This window comes from Typopeltis vanoorti, chromosome 7, assembly GCF_054136105.1.
Source record: "Typopeltis vanoorti isolate ZY-2024b chromosome 7, IOZ_Tvanoo_1.0, whole genome shotgun sequence".
In the NCBI taxonomy this organism is placed as follows: Eukaryota; Metazoa; Arthropoda; class Arachnida; order Uropygi; family Thelyphonidae; genus Typopeltis; species Typopeltis vanoorti.
In genome coordinates this window covers 120,729,868-120,756,410 of record NC_143555.1, presented here as the reverse complement: position 1 = coordinate 120,756,410, position 26,543 = coordinate 120,729,868, and positions in this window count along the sequence as shown.

Sequence of the window (26,543 nt, the reverse complement as noted above, 5' to 3'; positions counted from 1 at the left end):
ATTATCAGAGGTTAGAGTACTGTAATGGCTTCATAAAGTTCGATGTTTAGACTCTTTTATCTAGCCTACGGTATGATAACCTAACGTGGTCCTAGCGTATAATGCATTTTTTAAAATTCTATAATATCGCTTGCAAAGGATAAATTTAGCTTTTTGCAAACAATGTTTTGCTGTCTAAAATCTGCTGGGCAACTGCATACATAAAATCGTTCCATTGAACATTATTTGGAGGGGGAAAAAGTTATTGCTAACAATAATCATATGTGTAACATTATTCGGTGATCTCTGTAGAAAATATACAATCGAAGTAATGGAATTCTTTAGTTGACTTTGTCGTTTTTTCTTTCCAATTTTCGTCTGATAGCGAGATAACATTCGCTTGTAATAACAATCCATTCACACACGACACACTATAAAAACACGAACAAACTGCTTTGTTTGTTGCAAATCAAACGCACAAATCACCTACATCAGACTTTAGAATAGGAATGGAAAGAAGAAGCTCTGATAATTCTGATTGGAATCGAAAAACATCCTCCCTCTCTCTCTCTCTCTCTCAATCTTACAAGATCACAGTAACTTATAGAAACTATTCTGAATACAAATAGGGTAGTAATCCTCAAGAGTAAATTGGCATTCAAGTCGTCAACGCAGAAGCGATGCCTTTCTCATTTGACACAGAAAACAAGATACACAGAACATTTGGCAATCAGCCAAACCCACAACTTTGAAACAGAACTTGAAACACGTAAAAGAAGACACTTGTGTAAGAGAGAAGAAAGATAAAGCGAATGTGGATAGAGTAGTATGAAGAATTATGTAAACTACAAGGAGATAAATGCAATCTAAGCACAAGGGAATTAATCACGATGTTGTATTGATATCTCTTCAATTAATGATGGATCTACGTTACTAAATACAAAATAAATAATTAAAATATTGGACGATTACGTGAAAGGGCTGTAGATGGTGATAATGAATAATGCAGGTGGTTAAATATATTGTTAAAGTAGGATGAAAGTGATTGTAGAGGAGATTATTGGTTTAAGGAGAATCTTTTTTCTCTAACGCTAGGCTCGTATCGCACATTAACGTTTTTATTAAATTGGCTTTTATGGATTTTATGGTTCTATTTTTTTTTCTGATACTTTATACAATCTTACCAAGAGATGCATAGAAAAACTACGTTAGATCATCTTTAACCTGTCAAAGAAAAAAAAAACTTAAAGTGATGTCACAGCTCTCTCGGGACATATATATAGCTAACGATTGTCGTTCCTTTGGCCGGAATTCCGCTGGCTAAACTGTCTCTTGAGATAGCAAACGTGTAGGTTCGTTTATCATATCGTCAAAGAGGATATTTGTGGCGATGTGTATGTGCGTGTGTGTGTGTGTGTGTGTGAGAGAGAGAGAGAGAGAGAGAGAGAACACGCACTCTTAACTTACGCTATTTTTTTTTCTAAACTTTGGTAAGGAATTTGATTGGTTTGCGGTAACCATGGAAACCAAAACTAACTTCTGGTCAAAACTTTTGGTGTATGTTCCCTGCTTTTCATCTAGAATCACTTCATTGCACTTTATTTAAATGAGATAGCGGATCCTCTCATTGCAAATTTGCATGTGTTCTCCACCCTAAGTTTTGTGATGCTTATGGTTGTGGACATCTATAAGAACGAGCCCTTCATACCAATGCTTTTGATGAGATATAATTTATTCACTACCTTCACTGAAGCTGATGGCTAGAATTCTAAATTATGTAGTGATGAAGTGATGGAAAGGCGATCAATCTATTGCTGAACAGATGAAAGTTGGTATCATAGTTCGTAGAGAACTGCACCAACGTCAAAAGACGATATTTTAGTATGCGTAACGTCCATAGATAAATATCTCGCATGCTAAATACTCCTGATGTAAAAAAAAAATTTCATTTCATAGAGGGAGCTGCTGTCGATAATTACCTACATTGGAAGCATCATACATATTCAATGTAATCGACAAGAAATTATGGTTCTCGGTTATTAAAAAACCTCAGTTAAAAATTAAGTTCATATTTGTGGGATTAATCTCATTGTGTGCGTGTGCGTTTGTGCGTGTGTAACTAGTTCTCTAAAGCAAGTTTTTTCAGTATTTTAACTCTCCTTTAAGATAGGTAGTTAGGCTAATTCTGCAATTGTTTGCCAACGAATCTAAATCTGACTCCCAAAGAGATCAAATGTGAAAAACGGATGTCCAAATGGAAGTCCTGATAGCGAAAACCATTGATTGTGTCATTTGCTCATTACTGCTTCCCCACGCTGTACAGCCAAAGGGCCCTCCTACAACATACCAAAAGTATACTGGAATCTCAAAGTAAATGTGTTCTTTGGAGTTACGATCCAAGTTACTAAGGTTATGAGACCAATTTATTATGTCTGTTAATTGCATTCGCGATCTGTTTCTTTATTTGTTGCACGAAAAAATCGGGTTTCCTGAAAAAATAGGGAGCCTCCTTAATATGAGATAGGCTGACTCACTTTTAAATGAAAAAGTCCTAAGATTTTCGCAGCCTTGGCAGGATTTGAATCCACATCATTTCTAGTCGATCAGCATCTCCGATATCGAGCTAAGAATGTTCTTCAAGAGAGAGAGAGAGAGAGAGAGAGAGAGAGAGAAAGAGAGAGAATTGTGAAATCGAACAACTTGGAAATAATACATATTCTTTCTCCGAGGGACCTTACATTTTTTCTTATAATCCAATCTTCAGCTTATATCTTACACTCCTCTTCCATTAGTGCTTGCTGCTGCTGTATCTTGGAGATTGGCCAATATCCAAACTCTTCCCTAAAATGGAGACACGTTTATATGCAATTATCGATCTATTGTCTCACCTCAATCCCATTCAAAAAATAAAGAAGAAACCGCTCGATTAACTTCTAGTCCATCCAAAATCTAACGACCAATAGTATCTGCCTTTGTGCAAGTGTTAAGGAAACTCTCTCTCTCTCTCTCTCTCTCTCTCTCTCTCTCTCTCTCTCTCTCTCTGATCTGAAGGTCTTTTCGAAAAGGCAGTAGTACCATTCTTTGTTCTTATATTTATTACTTTCATGGTGACCTACCGGTTGCATGCTAAACATATTTCATATTAACTTAATACGTAGCATGCCATTTGAGCACAAAGCTGCTCAGTTTAAAAACCAAATTGGAAAAATTATTCTTAATGCAATAAAGAACTACGAATTCAAAGTCCGTAGCTTTTATTTAAGTGGGTGTTCGTAAGCGCATCTGAAGAGTTTGAAGATTTGAATAAATTAGTTCGAAATCCAGTTGATAAACAATAGTGTCACTCGTTAAGCATCATCCACGAATGGTTGGATAATCCTTCTAAAAGGATTATACATGGATGTATAATCCTTCTAATAGTAAAAAAATGGAAGTTAAAGATTATACCTCACATAACTGATTATGGAAGGTTCCTTCTTGGGTTAATTAAAAGAAACGAGTTTAGTCTTAAAACCTCAAGGCCAAAATTTTACTTTTAGCTAATGACGGTGTAGCCATGTGGAAATAATGTTTGTCTCCATAGTGTTAGACCGCCAGGAGAAAGATAAGTTCGATTCTAGTCGCCGACGAAAATCGAACTTTTCTTCTGCCAGTTTCCAACTTAGTTGACCTTTGCCTTAAGCAAGTATGTTTTTTTCTTGCCGAAACGTTTGTTTTTAATTCAGCAGCGCAAGAAAATCAACCTAGAATTCACACAGTAATATAGTAGGATTTGGGACCACATGATGAGATCAGCTGTCTGCTGTACTCTTTCTCCTAATGCCTGTGGCAGTAGTGGTAGCCTTAGGTCAGCTATCAGTGAAGGCTAAGCACAGAGACTGGCTGCCCGTCAATCTTTGCAAAAATTAGTTAGAACTAAAAGAGCCTCGCATGATCCCCTTGTGGGAATAAAATGCGTTAAGATTTATTTATATTAAATTCATTTACGGCAAGCTATCATAGCCACAGATTGAATGGAAAAAAAATGATGCCGTTTGTCAAATATTTTTGTAACAGAACAAGGGCAAAAAAATTTAACACGTATTTTTCATACGTGGTAAATTATTTTTCATACAAGAACACATCGTTATTTGAAACCGAGAATCTGCAGAGGCTCCAGTGAAGAGAAATGGTTTATTATTAGATTCAGAAGTCGCTAAAGTTGCCTTACGATAGCTCACCAACCACCATTCATACACCAACAACAGTACGTCAGTTTATATTATTCTGTTCATAAAGTTTTTCTTCCTCTTCAAATTTTTTGCACTTTGTTTCAGTTTCTTTACATCTTTTAAAACATCCCTGAGTTCTTTTCTCCATTTCAGTCATAAATCACATAATTTTAACAGTTTGTTATAATCTGAAATTCATCCCAAAGTCCTTCAGTGAGCATTACCATGGTACTCCATTCTTCTCTAGATTCGGCCCAAATTGTCTCACTTTTAAGTGAATGTGTCAAACAATGCAAATTGCTCCTTAATAGGAAAAGAAGATAGAAATATTTCCACTTTGCATAAAAACAAAGAATCAAATAGATGGCAGATACAACGGACAGATTGCCAGCCTCGTTGGCCGAGTGGTTAGCGTATCCGCTCTCTAGCCAAAAGGCTGCGGGCTCGAATCCCGCCTTGGGCATGGATGGTGGTGATTGTCTGTGAAAATACTAGTGGTGGCCGGCGGTAGATGGCGTTGTTGTAGATGAGGAAGGCAGTTGCGGCTGGTGGACTGATGGAGACGGAGAGTTGTAGAGTAGGTGTTCTCCCTCGATGAGTCCTTGGAGGTGTCAAGTGATAATAATAATATTGGATGCAAATTTGGAAGCCGAGTTGATATGAGCAAAACATATTTAAAGGGACCCCTGATTACATTAATATTCCTACGTTGGAATACTATAAATCCTTAATTTAAATAATATTTATTACTTCCCCCCCCTACAGAACGTATCAAATCGTATGACGAATAATTTCACGACAGTAATGTTAAATAAAGGTAAACCAAACAACAATTTAGTAGCTAAAATATTAAAGCTTAAAATATAATAATAATAATAATAGGGTGTAAACTATGCAATTAGCGATATCTAACTTTTAGCGCTCTATCTATCTCTCTTTCTGTAATGCTCAGTATTAATGGTGATATAAAGGAGAAAATTCAGGGAAAGAATATAAAAAAACCTTTATCTAGGAATGATATAGAACAATGTATAGCTTTTTTCTTTCTTTGCGTGATCAATTCGCCTACATTCCTACAAGTCACGAGGAACAGTGAAATGGCGTCTGCTGGATCTCTTCCAAATGCTTCTCTGCTGATGAATGAACGCATCTTATAGATTTTCCCCATTCGACATGAAAACATACCACTAGTGGCGTCCTCCTTTTCGTTAGTTTGTTCTTTGAAGCCATTAAAAAAAGGGGAAAAAAATGCTGGAAGAAAAGTAATTGCGAATGTTGATATTTCTATCCTGAATGAAGACGTGATCTCTGTTTTTTTGTATAAATTATTTTTTTTTAAATCGATCATTTATTACTGGGATCATTTTTATAAATAATTTTATAATAATGTATATATTATTATAAAATTAAATGAAAATATTAATTATAATATTACATCATAATATAATAATGTAATTAATATTTAATCATTCATTTAATTATACTTTTATGGATTTTTATTATTTTTTTCATTTAATAATTTATTTTATTATTTGTTTAATTATAATAATAACGATTATATATGTATGTATATCATTAATTGAGAAGTGAAAACATGTTTTCAATAATGCTAGTCAATAATGCACTTTTTTGTAAATAAAACTTGTAAACATAAGAAAATATTTTATTATAAAATAAGGTTACTGCTTAAATTTAAGAATGTAATTATTTTTTAGAAATTTTTTTTAAAATCTTATATTCATGCTATTCCTTGAGTCACACCATTAATAATCTATTATAAGTATGATGGAGAATGTTAATCGACTGTGAGATGCGGTGATTAATACCCTTGGAGGGTAATGGATGGCAATGCTGTAGCCAATGAAGTTCTAACTGAGGCTGCTATTGCTGTTACCCCTCCTGCCATGATCAGAGCTTTAATAGCTCAATAACACCTTCTCCCTACACTGTCCTCTACAGATAACGGGGAAGATGAAAAGCATTCTTGCTTCGCCCCTTTAAGCCAGTCCTTATAAGGACTTGGACCATGATTTCGAATTTGTTTGGCGCGTATGATGTTTGTAAGAATGTTTTCGTGATGGCGGCTCGCGTGTTATGGTTTCGTGTATTATTGATGGCGAACTGTGAATTTGATTGATGATATGTTTTTTAGCGATTTATGCTTATTCATTAGTAATAGTAGTTAATTGCTTGCTACCATAAACAGACACTTTATTTTTCCATAGTGGTTTATTCAGGTAAGTCAATTGAAATTACAAGGGCGATACGCTAGGCTACTGCCGCTAGTATCGCAATTGTTTCATATCTTGTAATCATAAGCAACTGTCTATTTGCTATCGTGAAAAGTGCAAGGCATGTCCTTCCCCACAGAACAGACTTTGGGGCCAATAATGGAGGCACGATATGAAGAACTAAATTTCAAAGAACTTCTGGCTATCTTGAAGCATGTAGGCAATCTACTGCACACTAAATGGCCAGGTAAAGTCGTAATTCATCAATAGAATAGGTTGATTCAGATAACCCTCAACTGTCTGAATTTCTTCCCAGTATCCATCAAAATAGCACCAGCGAAATAGAAACAACTGCTGATGACAATTGCATTGCAGATCACAGCGATTATCAGGAGGTTCGCGCTCGCAAAAAACGCAAAACTGCACCCTCTGAACTACCCAAAGCGGTCCTGACCCGGACTCTCCTACCTCCTGAAGGGAAAAGATACCTCCGATTATTCTGCGAGAAAAGAAAAAATGGATCTCCCTAAAGACTATGATGTCCAATTTAAAGATTTCATATAGTCAAGCAAAGAATGTCGCAGAAGATATCAAAATACAGCCCTGCTTAGTGATGGATTATCGAAGGTTGACTGGTGAATTGGATGCCAAAGGTATACAGTATCACACCTTTTCACTGGGATCAGAAATAAACCTCAAGGTTTATTTCTGAGGTGTCTCGGAAGACGTATTCATAAAAGAAGTGGCTGCGGATCTCCACCACCAAAACCTACCACCCGTTAAGGTCAGTAGAATGACCAGAAAAGACAAGACTCCAATGCCACTGGTTCTAATTGAGATCAGCCAAGCTTATAAGCACATATATGATCTGATATCTTTGTTTGGACTAAAAATTACTATAAAACCACTAAGAAAAAGAGCTTCAACAGGGAAGTGCCACAGATGTCAAAGATTTGGCCATGCCCAGAAGATGTGTAGCGCTGAATTCAGGTGTCTAAAATGTGGGATGGTCGCCCACCCAACAAATACATGCACTAAACCAAAATCTATCCCGGATAAATGTGCGAATTGTAGCGGTCCTCACACTGCCAATTACAAAGGATGCGCTCACAATCCAAGAAATAGAAAATCAGAAGCAGAAACATTTCCTTCCTCACTCAGCACACCTATGTGAGAGACTACTTCACAGTTTCCTGAAGTTCAATATAAAAGGTCAGACGCCCTTCAGACGAAGCCAGAGGTTCCCAAAAGAGTAACTCCGCAACAACAATCTAGGACATATGCGGATGTCACTCGTCCTAAACAGTCATCCCGTGAACAGACAACACCACACACAAATCTGACAGCTATCATTACCTCTTCTCTCGCAAATATGCTGTTGGATTTTAGCAGATCCAACCCTTCACAAAGTTCTACTAACAGATTTCTAAAGGACACACAAGCCATTATTTCAGCGCTCACTAATGAACAGTAACAAATTAAAACTAGAATCTCTAGAGATCATTGCGTGGAACGCGAACGGCCTGAGGAGTAAGATTTTAGAACTTCAAAATTTCGTCCAAAGACATCAGCCAGACGCACCTAAGACCTTCAGACAATCCCAAAATTTGTGGATACCAACAGTACAGAGCTGATAGACTATCCTACAGAGAAGGAGGCACGGCAATTTTCATTAAAAAGTTCATCTCTCATCACTCCATAAACATCCCTCCTACCACCAACCTCGAGGTCACTGGCATTGAGATTCTCACGAGTTCTGTCGGCAAAATTAAAAATCTTCGCAGCATATCATCCTTCACAAAAATCATTACGGTTCTCGGATTTGAACGCCTTATTCGATACCGGAGAGCCTATCATTGTGGCAGGTGATTTTAAATGCCAAGCATTCAACCTGGAATAGCCGTTCCACCAACAAAAATGTACAGATACTACAAACCTGTGCTTGTTTCAACAACCTTCATGTAATAGATCCTGCTGACCCCACCCATCACAACACTTATGGTCGGGCTGATGTGTTGGCCATAGCCATATTGCAGCACATCAGACTCCAATACAATTTAATGAGGATTAACGATCTGTCATCAGACCATAACCCAATACGGTTAAAATTGGGAAACCTTGAAAAATTATCTCCCCCCCCTCCCTCACTCATTCATTCCTTGGGAAAGGCTCTCCAAGGTACCTCCAAAATATATTGGTCCTGTTCCCATCATTAAATCAAAAGAGGAAATTGAAATAGCTGTTAAAAATCTAACAGAACAGATTAAAGCAGCCTGTGCAGCAGTTTCTACCCCTGCAATTATCTGCAAATCCAGCCACTTGCCAGAAGATATTATGAATCTGATTAGAGAAACAAATAAGGCACGAAAAAGATACCACAACACCAGGGCGCCGCAAGATAAACGGATCTTGAACAGGTTCAACTCTGCAGTGAGAGATGCCCTCGCAGCCCATAGAACTCAACTCTGGGAAGAAAAACTGACCTCCATCTCTACTGATAACCACTTCATATGGAATCTCATCCGAAAGATTAAAAACAGAAATAAACCTCTTCCCCCCCCCCTCTAAACAGATTCAGGTCTCATCCACACTGATGCTGATAAAGCTGAAGCAATAGCAAATCACCTTGAAAAAACAATGTAAACCTGTATACGATCACCTCGATTTTAACCATATATACAAGATCCACCGTAACGTCAGATATTCACTCAATTCTGCTCTCACGTATTCCACTCAAATTGCACCCACCTAACCTGTTGAAATATATGCTATTATTAAGAAGTTCAAGAACAAAAAGGCTCCTGGACCCGACGGTATCTCTAACAAAGTAATAAAGCTTCTACCACGTAGAACTATTGTCCATCTGACAACTATAATTAACTCCATCCTTCACTGCAAACATTTTCCTTCCTACTGGCGGACATAATACCGATCCATAAACCTGGAAAAGATCCCAGATTGCCTCAAAATTACAGACCAATCAGTCTCATCTCAAATCTCGGCAAAATTGCCGAGAAGGTAATTCTTACCAGACTCCAAGATTCAGTACTCCGACTAAATATCCTGCCCGAGGAGCAGTTTGGCTTCCGATAATCGCATAGCACCGTGCAACAAATATACAGATTAGTGGAACACATTATCGCGGGTTTTAACTGGCGTCAATGCACTGGGACTGTTTTCCTTGACATAGCCAGTGCATTTGACAAGGTTTAGCATTATGGTTTGCAAACTGATATCATCTGGTGTACCAATTGGAATCATTCATCTTATAAAGCATACCTCTACGATAGGCGCATGCATATCAGGATGTGTGGGGTAGTCTCGACACAAAAACGCATCTTGTCTGAAGTTCCACAAGGATATTTACTAGCACCAATCCTATTCTCCTTATACTTGTATGACATACCGCACAACCCATTATCTTCAATTAAAGCCCTGTACGCTGATGATACAGCGATATTGTCCAGATCTTTAAAGCCTCACCTAGCCATCAAGAAACTGCAAGAAAACCTACTGCTAACCGAACAATATTTCTCCAAATGGCGACTCCAAGTGAATCCCCTGAAGAGTGTAGCCGTCCTATTCTCTAGAAGATCACTGCTTCCTAAAGAAGATATCCTCCTTTTCAACACTAAAATTCCCTGGAAAACTGAGATCAAATATCTTGGTGTAATACTGGACAGAAAACTGACTTTCAGCTCCCATATCAAGACTCTCTGTGCAAACACATCAAAATCCATAGCCCAGCTCTATCCGCTAATTAACAGAAACAGTAAGCTGAGCACCAGAATCAAACTTCTCATATACAAACTGATGGTTCGTCCAATACTCACCTATGCTTCACCAGCCTGGAGTCATACCTCCATACACACACACACCCAAGGAGGGTTTGCCCTACCGATCTTGAAATATTCCTATTTCATTAACACTGTTCAAAGGTTACAGAAAGCATTGGCATCAAATCACACATCTCGCAATCTAATTAAATGCTTCATTGGATATTTCTTACCCTGTTTCGGGACCACTGGCCACGCTGGACCATGTGCGGAGATAGTTCCAGAGTGGTATTTTACAATATGCAAAATTCTAAAAAGATTTGTAACAGATGGAGTTCGGGTGCTTCATCTTTGCCCAAAGCAGCTGTACTGGAAATTGTTTGACGTCTTTGGTTGTGAAACGCCTGATCTTCCGATGAAACTAGTAAAATCAGAATATCGTCCCTGACCTTTTGCGAAGTATGCCATGCAATCGAAACTGTAGGGCACCTCATCTACCGGTGCAGCGCATTTGGAAAAGGCTGACTGAATGGCTTAATCCCGTTTCCCACTTTCTCTGAGGTGGTACTATTGATGAGAAAAATACCTTATTTTTCTCATCAATAAAACGTCACATACGGAAGGTACGTAAAAAAAAATCTCCTCACTGAGGAAGAGAGAATTCATCGTTGAATTAGGAATTGCTTCTCCGCCCATCTCCCTCGGTTATTGAAGCAGGAGAAGTACCTTTTAGGCAAAAAACGGTTCCTAAAGAGATGGTGTAGGCCACCAACCATATAACTCTCTCTAACACTATCTACCTCTATCTTTTATCTTGCTCTCTTTTCTCTCTGCTGAATCCCAGCGCCACTTTATACTCAAAAGGCCAATGATTAGAGACTTGAACTCACAAAATTATTATTAATAATATTTTATTAAATATTATTAATAATATTTTATTAAATATTATTAATAATATTTAATAAAATTTATTAAATATTATTAATAATATTTAATAAAATTTATTAAATATTATTAATAATATTAATATTATTAATAATATAATTAAATTATTTAATTATACGGTGATACACCATTTTATTATTTGTATATAAAAAAACATAATAATGTATCCAGTGGGCAAAGTTTCTGTCTTTTTTTTTCATAGAATAAAATAAGAATAATTTCAGTTCAATCTCTCTCTCGACTGAAGTCCCATATTCAATTACATATTACGACTGACTTGCATCCTGAAGTGCATTAAATGCAACCTCTCGGTAATTAAATTAACAGTTCACATTTACGTCACTACCTTGACTACAATTGAAGCCATCAACGTAATTCCCAAACAGCTTTGTAACGTTAAATGTAGGGAAAGTTTTATTAATCATGACAATAATTCATCATAAGAGAAATACCATATTTTGACGTCCATTAGCCTCACGGCTCCAATAATTTATTTTGTAAAATTAGGGTACAGTTCGTAATTGGAACTTTAATTTTATGGGTAGAAACTTGATCAGTGCAGTATTTATGCGAAACCTCCCAGTTGCTTAATTATAACGGAAATTGGTAAAAGACGGTTAAAGTAAAAAAAGAAAATAAATAAATAAAAACGATATGTAATTGAATTTTGTTAGAATAGACCAGTAAACATAAATTGTATTTTTTCGTGTCTACGTTCACAGAAAAAAAAAAAAAAAAAAAAAAAAAAATATATATATATATATATATATATATATATATATATACACACATCTATAGTATTCGGGTTGAGGTAAGGATTTTATATTTTTTTAATTTATTTTTACTTAATCCAAATACCCTGCCCTAGACAAATACCAAACATCTTTTACCAATGAAATTTGCTTACATCAATTTAAACAAATTATGACAATTAAAATTTTATCAGCCTAAATATTCCAAAAACTAAAACAAAACTGGTTTCTGGACAACATTTTAACCCTTAAAGATACAACATGCACGGAGCCTCCAATTCAACTGTCTGAAATATATGGGATGATTGTCAATATCGAATAAAGACTGAAGAAATACAAATTTGAAGAAGGAATACAGAAATGCGGTTGCCATAATAGATTATTATTTATTTACAGTAAGAAAATCAAATAAGGGTGTTGTTAATGTTCAAATATTTATGATTTCTCTACTTCTGATTAATTTTGAGTGCGCTTCTGTCATTTTAATTCTGATTGGCAATGAAAATGCGAAAATATTTCAGGCATGTAAACAAAGTCGATTCCTTTGAATTTTGTATTATAAATAGTGCGAATCAGATACTTACTTTTGACGCGGTAGTATACACATCAATTCTCTCTCTCTCTCTCTCTCTTCCTTTCAGACTTGTTTGCATCTTTACGATATCTCAATTTATTTCCAATCAAAAAAAACTCTTACTTCTTTCTATCTCTTTTTAAATTTATCTTTCCGCTTGTGCGATCTCCTCAAGTCGTCTCTCATCTCCCCCACCTCACTCTTGATGGTCCAGATATTCTTTAATTTTCTTTTCTTTTTTTTCATCAATCAATTTGCACATTTCTCAACACTTGTTCTTCGCTAGCATTCTCTTCTCTTGTTTAAAGCAATGATTGCTTGTATTGATTACCGTGAAAAGCGCATGTTGGTTGACGTACTTTTTTTTTATCTCTTTCTTAAGTGGACTGGAAAGCTCTCAAATTGAATACTTTGATATTAGATGAGCTATCTGTTTTATTTATTTTTCTAAAATCACTTAAAACATATTGCATCAGAGTTACTTTTAAATATATCCGGAACATCTATCTTACTATAAGAAATCGTAAGCATAGGATAAGGTTAGTAGTTTAAATAGTTTTGATTCTAACAACGACAATCAATTGAAATCATATTTGAAAACAGATAAATGTCGAAATACTGATGCCATGTTGTTTGATCTTAACCAATTTAAACCAATGAATGTGTTGTTATCATTTCTGACGAGACTTGCAAACAAAATAGTCCAAAAACAGACAGAGGGAGAGATAGAGAGAACAGGTAGTTGAACATAACAGGAAAACATGACTAACATATACAATACAAAGTTAGTCCCCCTCGAGATAAGGAATTATCTTTAAGTTTATTATCTCAATTTATTTCCAATAAAAAAAACTCTTACTTCTTTCTATCTCTTTTTAAATTTATCTTTCCGCTTGTGCGATCTCCTCAAGTCGTCTCTCATCTCCCCACCTCACTCTTGATGGTCCAGATATTCTTTAATTTTCTTTTCTTTTTTTTCATCAATCAATTTGCACATTTCTCGACACTTGTTCTTCGCTAGCATTCTCTTCTCTTTTAAAGCAATGATTGCTTGTATTGATAATTTGTCATTGTGATGTTCTGTAGTATCTACAGAGCTGAAAAGATCTATCCGAAAATGTAAACATTGCTAGATTTATATTCTTTGTTTAGCTATTCAGGGACACGATAGAACGAGACTAAAATAAATAAAAGATCGGAGGGTTAAAAAAAAGTCGAGTTTTTATATATTGCTCAAAAATTTCACTAGATGTCGCTAGTCGCAGACAATGAAATATATAACTATGAAGTAGCTACATAACTGTATAATTAAATTATGTTTCGTAAAAAATCCACTAGATGTCGCTCTATAAATAATAAAATGATGGGAAAGCAAGATCTCCACTAGATGTCGCTAGCCGTAAGCAATAAAATATACAACTACAATATAACTGTATAATTAAATGATATTTCGTAAAAAATCCACTAAATGTCGCTCTCTATATATAATAAAATGGTGTGAAAGCAAAAACTCCACTAGATCTCGTAAGCTATATTGTATGATAAACGCATACGCCTAATATAATCCCTGCGTTCACTCTAATTTCTATCCAACAGTTTCGATCTTTGATATTATTTTTCCTTTACTTCTGGAATGAATTTCTCTTTTATAACAAAACGCATTTGTCTTGGTAACGATTTGCACATCACATATTATTCTCACGGTGAGCTGTTTTTAAGTATTATGTGGCGCCAAACCTTGCGTTTTTTATATATTTGACGTATCAGGCGACATACAGCTTTGACGAGGTCATTTAGCTTCAAAATTCCACTCCCAACTTTCTAAGAAATTCTTTCCTAGCCATAAGGAATCTTACTAACTTCAAAAAGTTCATTTCTCATCACCCACTACGTCTTGGAACAATTAATTATTTTCACCCCCCCCTCCCATTTTTATCGAGTTTGCTCGAGTAGAAAACAGTGCCTTTAGATTGATTACTTACGTCAACAAAATTAAACTAGAACTGGCGACTTAATTCAATTGCAGTATGTGATCAATCCCATAATGATCAATCATTGACTTTTTTTTTCCGGATTCTAATAAAATTTGTTTTAATGAATCGACGTTTGATTTTTAAAATATGAACATAGTATTTATTGTCTTTGAAAAAGGGAAAAAAAAAAAACATACCGTAATTAGTTGGATATATCTGTCAACGAGGGATTATCATTAAATATTATCAGAACAATTTCGAGATTTATTTTCAATAAAAATCACAGCTCTTCAGATAGCTCTCTTTTTTTATTATTGTTGTCACTTAATATACGCAAGCAAAATGTATTGTTGTCATGGAAACTTAATATCTCTCTTAGTCTACTGAGATATATACATTGACTTCTCTGTCACGTGGTACACAAAAGCGGAATTAATCACTGTCTCAGTAAGATGTAATGCCGTATCCATCTATATAGGTTCAGTGTTCAACTACTACGTAATTAATGACAATATTGTTTAATTCTAATCAGGAAAAAGAAGAAAAAAAAAAGGAAACAACTGAATAAAACAGACTAAATATTGACGATATTCTGTAGTGACATAAATGTGAACTAAGTATGAAAGTTGAACCTTTCGTTGTGATGGAAACATGGAATGATGACGTCACATCAGCTTGAAATCTACAAAGGAAAATGGTGGCTGTTTTTGTTTTATTACTTTATTTTTTAATAGCCATGTTTACTGTTTATTATAATGATGGACGATATCATCAGACAGGAAAATGGCTCGTAAAACTTCTGGAATTTTCATTTATTAGCTTTCGCGCATGATGGGGTATTATTAGATTAAGACCGCAGAGGAAAAGACGCAACGAAAGACCTAAGCAGACATGGTACCAAGCCAACTGATCCAAAGAAGTGGAAGCTCTCTGTAGTACCATAGACGGGAAGGACTAAGTAGACTGTGCTTTTTTTTTAAATGCTTTTGTTTTTTAAAAATGTTTGTTTAATTTTTAGATTCGTTTCTTTCTAGATCGATATTTACATCATTACCGTCGTAACCTTTATTTACATCATAATGCGTTTTTCTGAAGTGTACCTTGTATTTTTGACAACCCAGTGTATCACTCTCTGCCACTTTGAGAAATCAACTAAAATTCTCGCGAGAAATATCTCCGCTTTGTTGATTATTGGAAAAGTTTTTATTTTTATTTTTATTATTTATTTATTTATTTTTTACTTCGCTCGGAGTAAGCCATTTTCGTAATATAATAATTCACCAGAGATGTAAGAAAATCATTTTTGGAATTTTTTTTTTTTTTTTTTTTTCTGCTTATTTTTAGATTCGATTGATGTGGACTTTTTCATCATTGAAAAGATATATGAGGTGAACAATTTTCATTTCATCAAGAAATGTTGGAAACAACTTTACCGTTTTGTATCGATTTAATGCGTAAATAACTTCGCACAACTCTGTTGTGGAACAAGTGGCCTTCGTTGGACTCTAACAAGCAACACACGAGAGAGAGAGAGAGAGAGAGAGAGAGAAAGAGCATTGGAGGCCAGACAACTACGTACAGTTAAAAAACTCGCCTTCGGCATGAACTTATTGCAAATAAGGAAATGCGAGCTGTGATGTCATCGCACGAGGAGGTTTACTTCATTACCGAGGTGGCTAAGTTGTTAGAGGGAGGGAAAAAAAATAGATTGTTGTGCGTTCGCTTGACGGAAACGCCGTTAATAAAAGACCAATAAAATCGGAGAGGTTTTAAAGCCAAGTGTATACGAAAGGTCAAAAAAAAAAAAATGAAACAAAAAATGAAGTGAATAAACTAACATTAACGAAAAAGAAAGAAAATTCTTTAATGAGCTCCTAATCTCAGAAAAATATTTAATCTTTTGTAAAAAAAAAAAAAAGAATGAAAAACCTTTTTTTAAATAACATCAACATAATAATGCAAAGTCCAATTTGTAATGTGGTGCAGTGGATAAGATGCAAACCTCTCGGTAAACCTAACTTTGCATCCTTCATTATTGTGCTGTGTGTGTGGTCCACAACAATGAACGTGTCTATTATTTGGTTTTGTGGATCTCTACGCGTAGTATATCAACTGAAATTTGGATAACTACATTTAAACCAGGTAAGCTGAAAACAACAGTGAATAAATAAAGATAAATTTGCATTTAAAACCGGCTCTAGGTTTATAGCTGCATCAGAGGCATGTTATAATAGATTGGTGGCATTAACAACTCAAAAAATGCAGCCATCGTGCGAATTATATTTCCCATACAGATCTCCTAAAAAAGCCTCGGCTCGAAATACTTATTATTGACGATATGATACATTCATAAATCCATCCATTTTTCATCCGTCCGAGATGGATTGAGTCCTCTGATTAGGAGTTTTAGCCATTTAATGCAGACGGCTTGCCATTCCTCTTCTTCATCCCTACCCCCCCCCTCCAAAAGTAAATATTTTATGTCTATAGATACGTGTTCACCGGACCGGTTTGCCTGTTTGCGGGATGAAAAACGAGTTTCCGGATGGGAAAACTTACCACTACCGTATGAGATCTGCTGACTCACCTTAAGTTGAAAAGTCCATCCTGATATAGGTTTTTGGCATCCTAGATGAGATTCAAACCAAAGGGCATTGTCTATATCGAGACTGGGGGGGGCTCTTGCATTCATGACATAACACACTTAAAAAATTCAAACATTTGTGTTTATTAGCTAGTAAAATCTCTGCCTGGTAGAGATTTCGCTATCTAATTAAAAAAAAAAAGAAGAAGCATTCCTTTTATTTTGATTGAATTAAGAATTTTGCTTCCAGGAATTTCTTTTAGTATGCCAAGTAAGTGATTTTCTTTTTTCTTTCTTTCTTTCTTTCTTTCTTTTTGGCGTTAATCTTTCGGAAAATGTAGTCTCAAATACGCCAACCTGAACAGGGGATGTAGAAAACGTGTTTGTGTGTAAAAGTGTTAAATCGATAGTTTTACAAAGGTGGCTTGGATGGACGTTGTTTTATATATTTCTCTTGCCCGTATGGATGTGTCAGATGGTTGGGAAAGATAAAATGGGGAAGTAGGAGAAAGAAGAGGCTTCACGTATTTGGACTGCGCGCAAATGCCATTTTAATAACAGGTCTCACGCTCGATACTTTGAAAAATGACACTACTATTTAACGATTGTGTGTATGTGTGTGTGTGTGTGTGTGTGTGTGTGTTTCATTCTTGAATATAAAGTGGCTGTTTCTTCCTCTTTGGTGTTGAAGTAAACGGTTTTCTGGACGCTAAATGTGCAGCTTTTCTTTGCTATTGGTTTTTCTATAAGCAAGACTCGATTTTCTTTCCTAACATTTAAATAAATAAAAAAAAAAAAAATTCATAATGTGACTGTATAGAAAAATTTTCTTCTTCGACCCATGTGTTGGATATGTGATAATAGAGATGTAATCCTATTAAAGTCAATATTTTATTTTTTTCTATCGACTGAAATGGAAAGTTAAAACCTTGTTTCGATCAATTATTCACCACAAACAAGAGATACCATCCACGTATTTGGTAAAGAGAAATAATATATGAAATTTTATTAACAATGTAAGGAAAAACTGAAATAAATAAAGCAGTTACGGTCACGTTACTCCTTAAAAAAATAAAAACGAAATATAACATAATTCAAATATGATAAGCGAAAGTAACAGTACAATACAACAGTAGCTTGTTTCACCCTTGCTATGAGTTGCCTCGGTTAACCTAAACTTTACTTCGATATTTATTTAACATTATCCCTAAGAATTCTTCGAATTCACTGTAAAAGAAATTTTGAGGTGAATAAATAGATTTTATTCACAGTTATTCGATGTAAAAAGTACGCGTACTCCTTGATATGACGAGTACTCTAAAAAGAGTTCCGATAATTTTGGTGTGGATAGAGTGTAATATTGGACTCGGTGTTACCAGCACATTAACAACCGGAATGGCGTCGAGACACTGTGAAATGAACTGGTCGGTCTCGTACGGAAGCGAAATGTGGTTCTTCCCTAAAATATGCAGATAGACGAATTGGATAGAGCCCACCCGATTGACAGAAAAGTATGGTCCTTTCTTTAATATCATGTTCGATTATTTTTTTCTGTTGTCTTATATAAAAACTTCGCTACTGGCATGTGAGTGTCATGTTGCAGTTTAATCAATATTTAGTGACAAATATGTAAATGCGATCAATATGAGTCACCAAAATAGAGGTTTGTGTGCACGGTTGTTGTTATTAAAGTGTTGTTATTAAAAAAAAAAAAAAAAAGCTTACAATTCTAAGGCTCAAAATTGCATTAAAAGTACTGCTTTATAATGTACAGTATGAGGTTCTCATCATAATGAAATGAACAATAACCTGTTGCTTTCTTTCACGCGCATTTTTAAGAAGAAAAACACGTACTTAAATAAATTAATTAATTAAAGAATATTAAAAAAAAAGGTTGAATTTCTTGTACAAAGTCCACCAATTTCTTTATGACTATTTCGTTCTATATTGGATATTCGTTATTGTATTTATAGCATTTTCTTTGTATAATGAAGAAAGACAAGTCTCCCTCGCTGACTTTCAAGCAGAAATATCATCCATTTCTTTAATTATGCAAATTATAAGACAAGAAATTAGAACACGTCTATAATAAAATAATGAAATTTTTAAGCTAGAAAAACAAAAAGTGCACAAGTTTATAAGAACTTCTAGTAACTTTACCAGAGTAACCACCTGGAGATAATTACAAACAAGAAAAATAATTTGGGGGAGACAGACAGAGATAAGCAGTGTTGACATTCCCATGATGAAAGCAAGCGGAGTGTTATGAGAGCATCGCTGGGATATCGGACAAGCTGCTGGCAGGCGGTGATTCATGGCTTTGATAAACGTTTCGTGTGAGGGAACAACGGGACAGATCAAAGCCTCGGGGATGGAAATGAAACAACGAGAGTGGCTGCAAATGTCAAAGATACCGACTATCTTTCTGTTGATGGTTTACCGCCAAAGATGTTCCCCGAGGTTGCGGAAGAGACGCCGAAAGTAATGGGGACAAATATGAACTAATGGCCTGGCAACATTTGACCTATGGTCGATGTCATTTCCCATTTTTGGTTCTAATTAAATCACCTTCTTAACATCCGCATTTTTTTTTTTGTTTGTTTTTGTTGTTGTAATTTTTAGTAAATGGAAATTGATGTAGCTTACCGATACAGTGCGGTTTGAGAGAGAGAGAGAGAGAGAGAGAGAGAGAGAGAGAGAGAGAGAGAGACTTATTATGCATTATCTTAAGAGGATTCATCTTGATTTATATTTCCTTTCAACTGAGATAAGTCGGGAGGTAAGTTAGGATATGATATCCAAACGAGTACTGATGTTAAGGAGAAACCAAATATTACAGCTTAATCTATATATTAATATAATATACTAATTATATTATTATTATTATTGTTTTGGCCTTCTACCAGTAGGCTTATGTCTATCTAGACCGGCAACGTCATCAATTCAGATAACTGGTTCCATGAAAATTCATCGAAAAGGCAATTCATCGAACGACAATTCGTCGAAAACGCAATTCATCGAAAAAGCAATTCACCGAAAATTGTAAATTTTCGATAATGTTATGATAAAAGGGATCCATTTAGAACAAAAAACTGAACCATGCAGACTGCTTCTTGTACTGACAACTTCTACTAATTCCGCTAAGTCAGAGAGGTTTTGTAATACAGTACATAATTTGGACACGTGATTTCTTTGTCGCCCCGAATATAGCTGAACTGAAAACTGGAACGGTTCGATATTTTCTTGTAAAAGTTTCAAATAGCGAATCTGAGTAAAATTCATCCCATAATAATTGCTGTATTGAAGTCGCATATTACTGCTGGCAATAATAATAATAATAATAATAATGGAGTCTGCGTAGTTCAGTGGATATAAACGAAGCCGTTTTGTTAGAAAGACCTGGGTAGTCTGAATCCCATTTACCACGCGGATAATTTTTATCAGTCCTGTTCAGCTAAAGGTAAGTTAGCAGGCATAATACGGAGATGGCTTTTCCTCCCGGAAACAGGCAAATCAATCCAATGAACAGACATGAAACAGTTATCGGACAAGAAAGACTATAAGAAACCATATTGTTCTACATTTATTCCCTATTCAAGTATCATTGCTATCTCACTCTGCAGGGTTCAGTTTTTGTTCTAAGTGGATCACTTTGGTCATAACATTATCGAAAATATAAAATTTTCGTTGAATTGTTTTTTTCAACAAATTGTCCTTCGATGAATTGTTCATTCGATTAATTGCCTTTTCGATTAACTCTCCGGATACCCAGACACAGATTCATATTTCTACCTTGGAAATAAGAAGATTCTGACTGAAATTGTAAGCATTGTGCATATGTGGGATATGTATAGAATCTCCATTTTCTATACATTCCATTTTCTTGCATGGAATGTATAGAATCTAAATGCATTTTCATGAATTTAGATGGAGATGACTGTACATTCATGTTAAACACCATCGTAAGCAATGGTTCTGCTCACTTAGTCCACTGTGCAAATACATTGTATTTGCACAGTGGACTAAGTGAGCAGGACCATCTCCAAGATGTGTGCTCAGTTTTTTTTTTTTTTTTTTTAATTTGGTTTTGTGTTGGTCTTTGGGCACACTTATTCATTTACACAGAATAATCTTCGAAAGCATTAATACCATGAGACCTCAGTGTATTCAATTTGTATTTTCGAAGTCAGTGTTTTCATGTATTCTCTGAATAATTTGCTTTTTTGGGGGAGGAAAAAGAAACATTTTAAGGAATTTAAAAAAAAAAAAACTTTTTTATCGTGATTAAGACTATGTAACTCAACCTTTTTTGAACGATCAGTTAGGAAAAAAGCTCTAGTTGGCTTTAAGAGATAAACAAATTTTCTAGAAAGAGTATAGTCCTGACTTGAAGGAACAAAGGCTGTGAAGTTCTCTCTTTACCTTTTCATCTTCTAGCATTTGTGGCTTTTTTTTTATTAGCTCGGCAGTACCACTGGGTGGATGAGCAGTAGAGAACGGCTAACAACTGCCAATCAGTCTCCAAAAGTGATTCTATCTACGAAGCAGTCTTTAATCTAGTGGATGTTGCTGTTTTAGTTTGTAGAGCTTTACATTTCGTTTCTTCTTTTTCATTTTCCCTAAAGAGGATTCAAAAATGAGCTGATGAGTTGGGGCTTTTTTCTATGCCATCATTTGGAATGAAAAATCTATTGGAATAATCGCTAGAAGTTTCTTTCTTTTTCTCTTTAATATTTCTTCTTCACATAGAAGATAATTTTCTTGCATAACCAACAGTTTGTTTCTTTCTGAAGTTTTATTTTTGAGAGAGAGAGAGAGAGAGAAATTCGCTATTGTTTCATTTTGTCTTTGTATAATAGCATTTATCCTCCAGATTCTTATAACAATTTCTTATCCATTTAATGTGTATATCCTTTCTGTGACAGAATTGTGTGCAAATGACACAGAAAGATAGAATATATTAGTGATATTTGGGTTGTGTTCATGGCTTTGGGTATACTACTCATTGCATTGTTCTTGAAATCTGACGTAGAGGGTTTCAATTCCTTTTAGAAACCTTATCAAGAATATAAGTATGAGTCGAAACCCATTTCCCATCCCCCTAAAAAACTATATATATAATGGAGAATGGGATAAAAGTAAGCAATGAGTGAGACATCCCCATGGATTCGATTTAATTTCTTGATACGAGATTTTAATCGAAAAGATGGGATTAAAAAAGCAACTACTAGAAAACATGCATTGTACATTTTTTATGAGATTAACAGTATTGTTTAGATTACTGAAACAATATCAACCGCACATTAACTACCGTTGGATGAGTAGTAATGGCTACCTATGTACCATTAGCGGGCATACCTAATTGCAATCTCTGCTTTTAGGTCGTTAGGGCATAATTGCTTTGAAGTTGTCATGGACCGTTTCGTTTCATTCTCCGAATAGACATAGCGCATGACTATCCCGCTTTCCTATCTAAAGTGGGACTGGAATGGCTCCAGTAGATCCATTAGATATTTCTATCAACCAACGCTATCTCCATAAAAATTCTAAGCCTCGGAATGCAGCTGGAATGGTACCTTCGTTATTTTTTTAAAGAACGTTTTTGCTATTTGCTATTCTCAGTGCTGGTATTGTGATCAGGTTGCAATAGCCGAACAGCGATGTTTTTGTGAGTAGCATTTTTGAGATACTTCATGCATTACTATAGCATGGAGCACACGATTCTTTTTATGTCTCCTCTAGTCGTAAAAGCATTATAAAAGTAAGAAAATGTCCCTCGATAATTCACCAGATCATTATTCGTGTTGGAAAATGACGTATACAAACCTGTATTTGATGGTTTGTGGAAACACCATTTGCAGCAAAAAGAAAAGCTTTTGGTGCCGATGATTTGGTAGCGGACAGTAGAAAAATGCCATTGGTCCAATAAAAGTTTAATGCGAAACTACCCTTCAATCCTCCTTAACGAACGAAAAAAAAAGCAAGACATTCAAGTCATCGGAACATTTCCTACGAAATAATTTACATTTAATTGTATATCGTAATATTCCTCTCAAATAATATTTGAAATATAAACACAATGTTCAAAAAGGACTTTTGAAGATTTAATTCACATAGCAAACTTGAAAAAAAAAAATTTTTTTTCATATTCTAATTATGCTCGTAGAGCGTAAATCAAATAAACTAATTTAAATAATAATTATAATTTACACAAAAGATATTATTTCATATTTATATATGTAGCTTAATAAAATAAATAATAAACGATATGATTATAAATAAATATAATAAATGAATAATAATATAATATAAATAATAAATAATGATTATAAATAAATATAATAAATCAATAATAAAATAATATACGGTAAATAATAAATACATTTATTATTTATATACGCAAATAAATAAATATTTATTTAGTATTTATATATGTAGAGATAATTTATGTTTAATTATAGATCTTAATATTTCATTCAAACAATATGTGGAATATAAACACAATGCTCAGAAGGAAATTTTGAATATTTAATTCACATGGCGAACTTGAAAATAATGTATTCGCATATTGTAGTGTAAAATCAAATAAACCAATTTAAATAATAATTTAAGCCAACAATATTTTTCTTATTTACATATGTAAAATTCATGGCAACACGTTTTCGTTTTAAAAATGAGCAGCGATATCTACTACACCTTCAGGCAATTAGATTTAGATTGCACACTGATATTTATTACTCCGGCAGACTGAGTTAAAATTAAAAAGAAGTGATAAAAACGCAAGCGTAATATGCAGTTACTTGAAATCGATAATATTTAGTTTAATGTTTTCTTTGATGGTTATTTTTATTCACTAGATGGCGCGCACTTATTGGAGTGCGCGCGCCATCTGATAATTTGAGAATTTCCAAGCTTTGGCAGACGATGTAGGATAAAATGAATTTTTATATGTGCATATGTATTTTTAGAGATTTACTGTTTGTTTAAATGGTAACGCCATGAAAGGTTTGAAACCATAGGCCCTGATAATAATAATAATAATAATAATAATAATAATAATAACTGTTAATTGATATGGATCAATTAACAGTTTTTATTAGCAGTTGGACTCATCGATCAATATCAGATATTTAATCCCACATATCTATTATCATTGATTTGTCCATCTTTTACGAAATAACATTTTGTGAATGATTGGATTTTAGTTAAACGTGGCATAGAGCGCTTTCGCTAATTTTGGGCGTTATAGGGCAATTAAGGTTAACGATAAGTTCTAACGATAAGTTAATCACGTTGTAGCTTCCCGCTTGTATGTAGCTAAAACCAGAACGGATTTTAACGCAATCAGTTACCATGCCAACACGTACAGTACTAAGAGTTTAAATTGTAGCTTTCTGCTAAAAATTTTTGCTGCCTCCTATTTAATTTTGCACTACACCTTTGGTTTTCTCTTGTTATTATTAGTTCTCAGGAAAAAGAAATCTTTATCTTTTTGTGATCAAGAGTAATTAATCAAGGCACACACGAAGATTGGAAACCTTACTTTAAAAAAGTAATATATATATATATATATATATATACACAGTAAAACCCCGTTTTTACTGTATATATATATATATATATATATATATATATGACAGAATGATCATTGACTCGGTTAACATACATAGTTTTATGAAAAATATTGAATGACTAGAACCGAGATTTAATTAAAAAGGTTTTAATATAAACACACTACTAGTTTCGGCCTGTAACAGCCTTCTTCAGGTGACATTATAAAAGAAAAAACACTAAACATTGAGGGTTAAAAGACTATGAACATCATAGACAGTCTTTATACATAATTAGCATTACAACGTTGTAGTTGTATTTGAAGCTGTTCTTTCATTTGTTGCATTGTTGGGAGAGTGCGTGCTTGCTGCATCACGTGAACGCCAGTACATGATTACAGCTGAATGACTATCCGGGAGGTTGTAGCTTAAGTTGTTATTTAGATGAACAGGATTGAAGATGATTTCTCTCGATTCCACAATTTTTCTCTCTATTTCGTCACTGCAACGGAAGATGTTTGTAGATTTTTCCCAGCAGACTTTGTGACTTTGGTTATTATCATTAGGATTAGCCGAGAAGAGGATATGACTTGATAATGCACTTGCTCGCTGTCTCTTGTAAGTAATGTCTCTCATGTGTTCTTCCATACGCATTTCGACAGATTTGTCTGTCTGCCCGAAATAAGGAATATCGCAGTCACATAATATTTTATATACGCCAGGGTATTTGAGTTGATGATGACAAGGTTTTGGGTGGCTAATTAAGGAACGGATCTTTGGAAGTGGAGTGAACAAGGTTCTGATATTGTATTTTTTTAGAACTTTTGCTAATTTATGTGAAACAGTACTTATGTAAGGAATAGATATATTGCTTTTGAATCTATTTGTTTCTTCTGAGTGATGTCTGGGAGGATTAAGAAGGAATTTGTTAATGATTTTCTTGGAATATCCATTAACTTCGAAAGAAGTTTTCAGATGGTTTATTTCTGTAAGCAGTTCATTTGGATCATCAAGAAGAGAACGGGCTCTATGTCCCAAGGTGGAAATTATTCCAAGCTTATGAGGAGGGAAATGATGAGATTGACTGTGCAGATATCTGTTGGTATGTGTGGGTTTTCTATATATCGATATTTTTAGTTTACCAGCAGAAGAGCTGGTATATATATATATATATATATATATATATATATATATATATATATATATATATATATATATATATATATATATATATATATATATATATACAGTAAAATCCCGTTTTTACGTTCCCGCAATTTACGTTTTCCTGCCATACGTCATTTTCCGTTGGTCCCGTCGTAAGGCCTATTCTTACGATATATTGTTTTCCCGCCATTAACAACTTGATGTGGACGTTATTTCCCGTGATTTGCGTTTTTTTCTCGGGTGGAAATACTGATTTTCAAATCGATTTCTGCGGAAATATGCGCATTTCTGTTCCCAGATGGCGTTGCTTTCAGCTGTAAGTTTCGTTTCTCCCATCACGGTGACTTGCACGCTTGAAGCAGTAATGTAGTGATGAGCGGTACCGTGATTTTTCAATCACAGTACGAATTGATATTGCAGAATTTCTGTTACGTAATTTAGCGTCTGAAAGTTGCTTTCATGTTGCGGTGGTGGATTATCCATGTTAGTAACATGGAGAAAAAAAAAAGAAATGTATTTCGGTAGAAGAAAAGATGGCTTGCGACGTGCAGATTGGCATGCCGAAACACGTGTGCATTTAGCAAAAGATCTTGGACTCTCCGTGTCCACTTTGAACACGATAGTAGAAAACAGGTCAAGCATTGAACTCAATGCAAATAATCTGGCGCTATGTCAAAAAAAAAAAAAAAAAAAAAAAAAAAAACGAAAAGCCAAAACAATCAACATTTAAAGATTTTTTTTAAATAGATAAATGTAAGTAATTCTAAATTAATTTGTTTTCAGTTATTAAATTTTGTAATC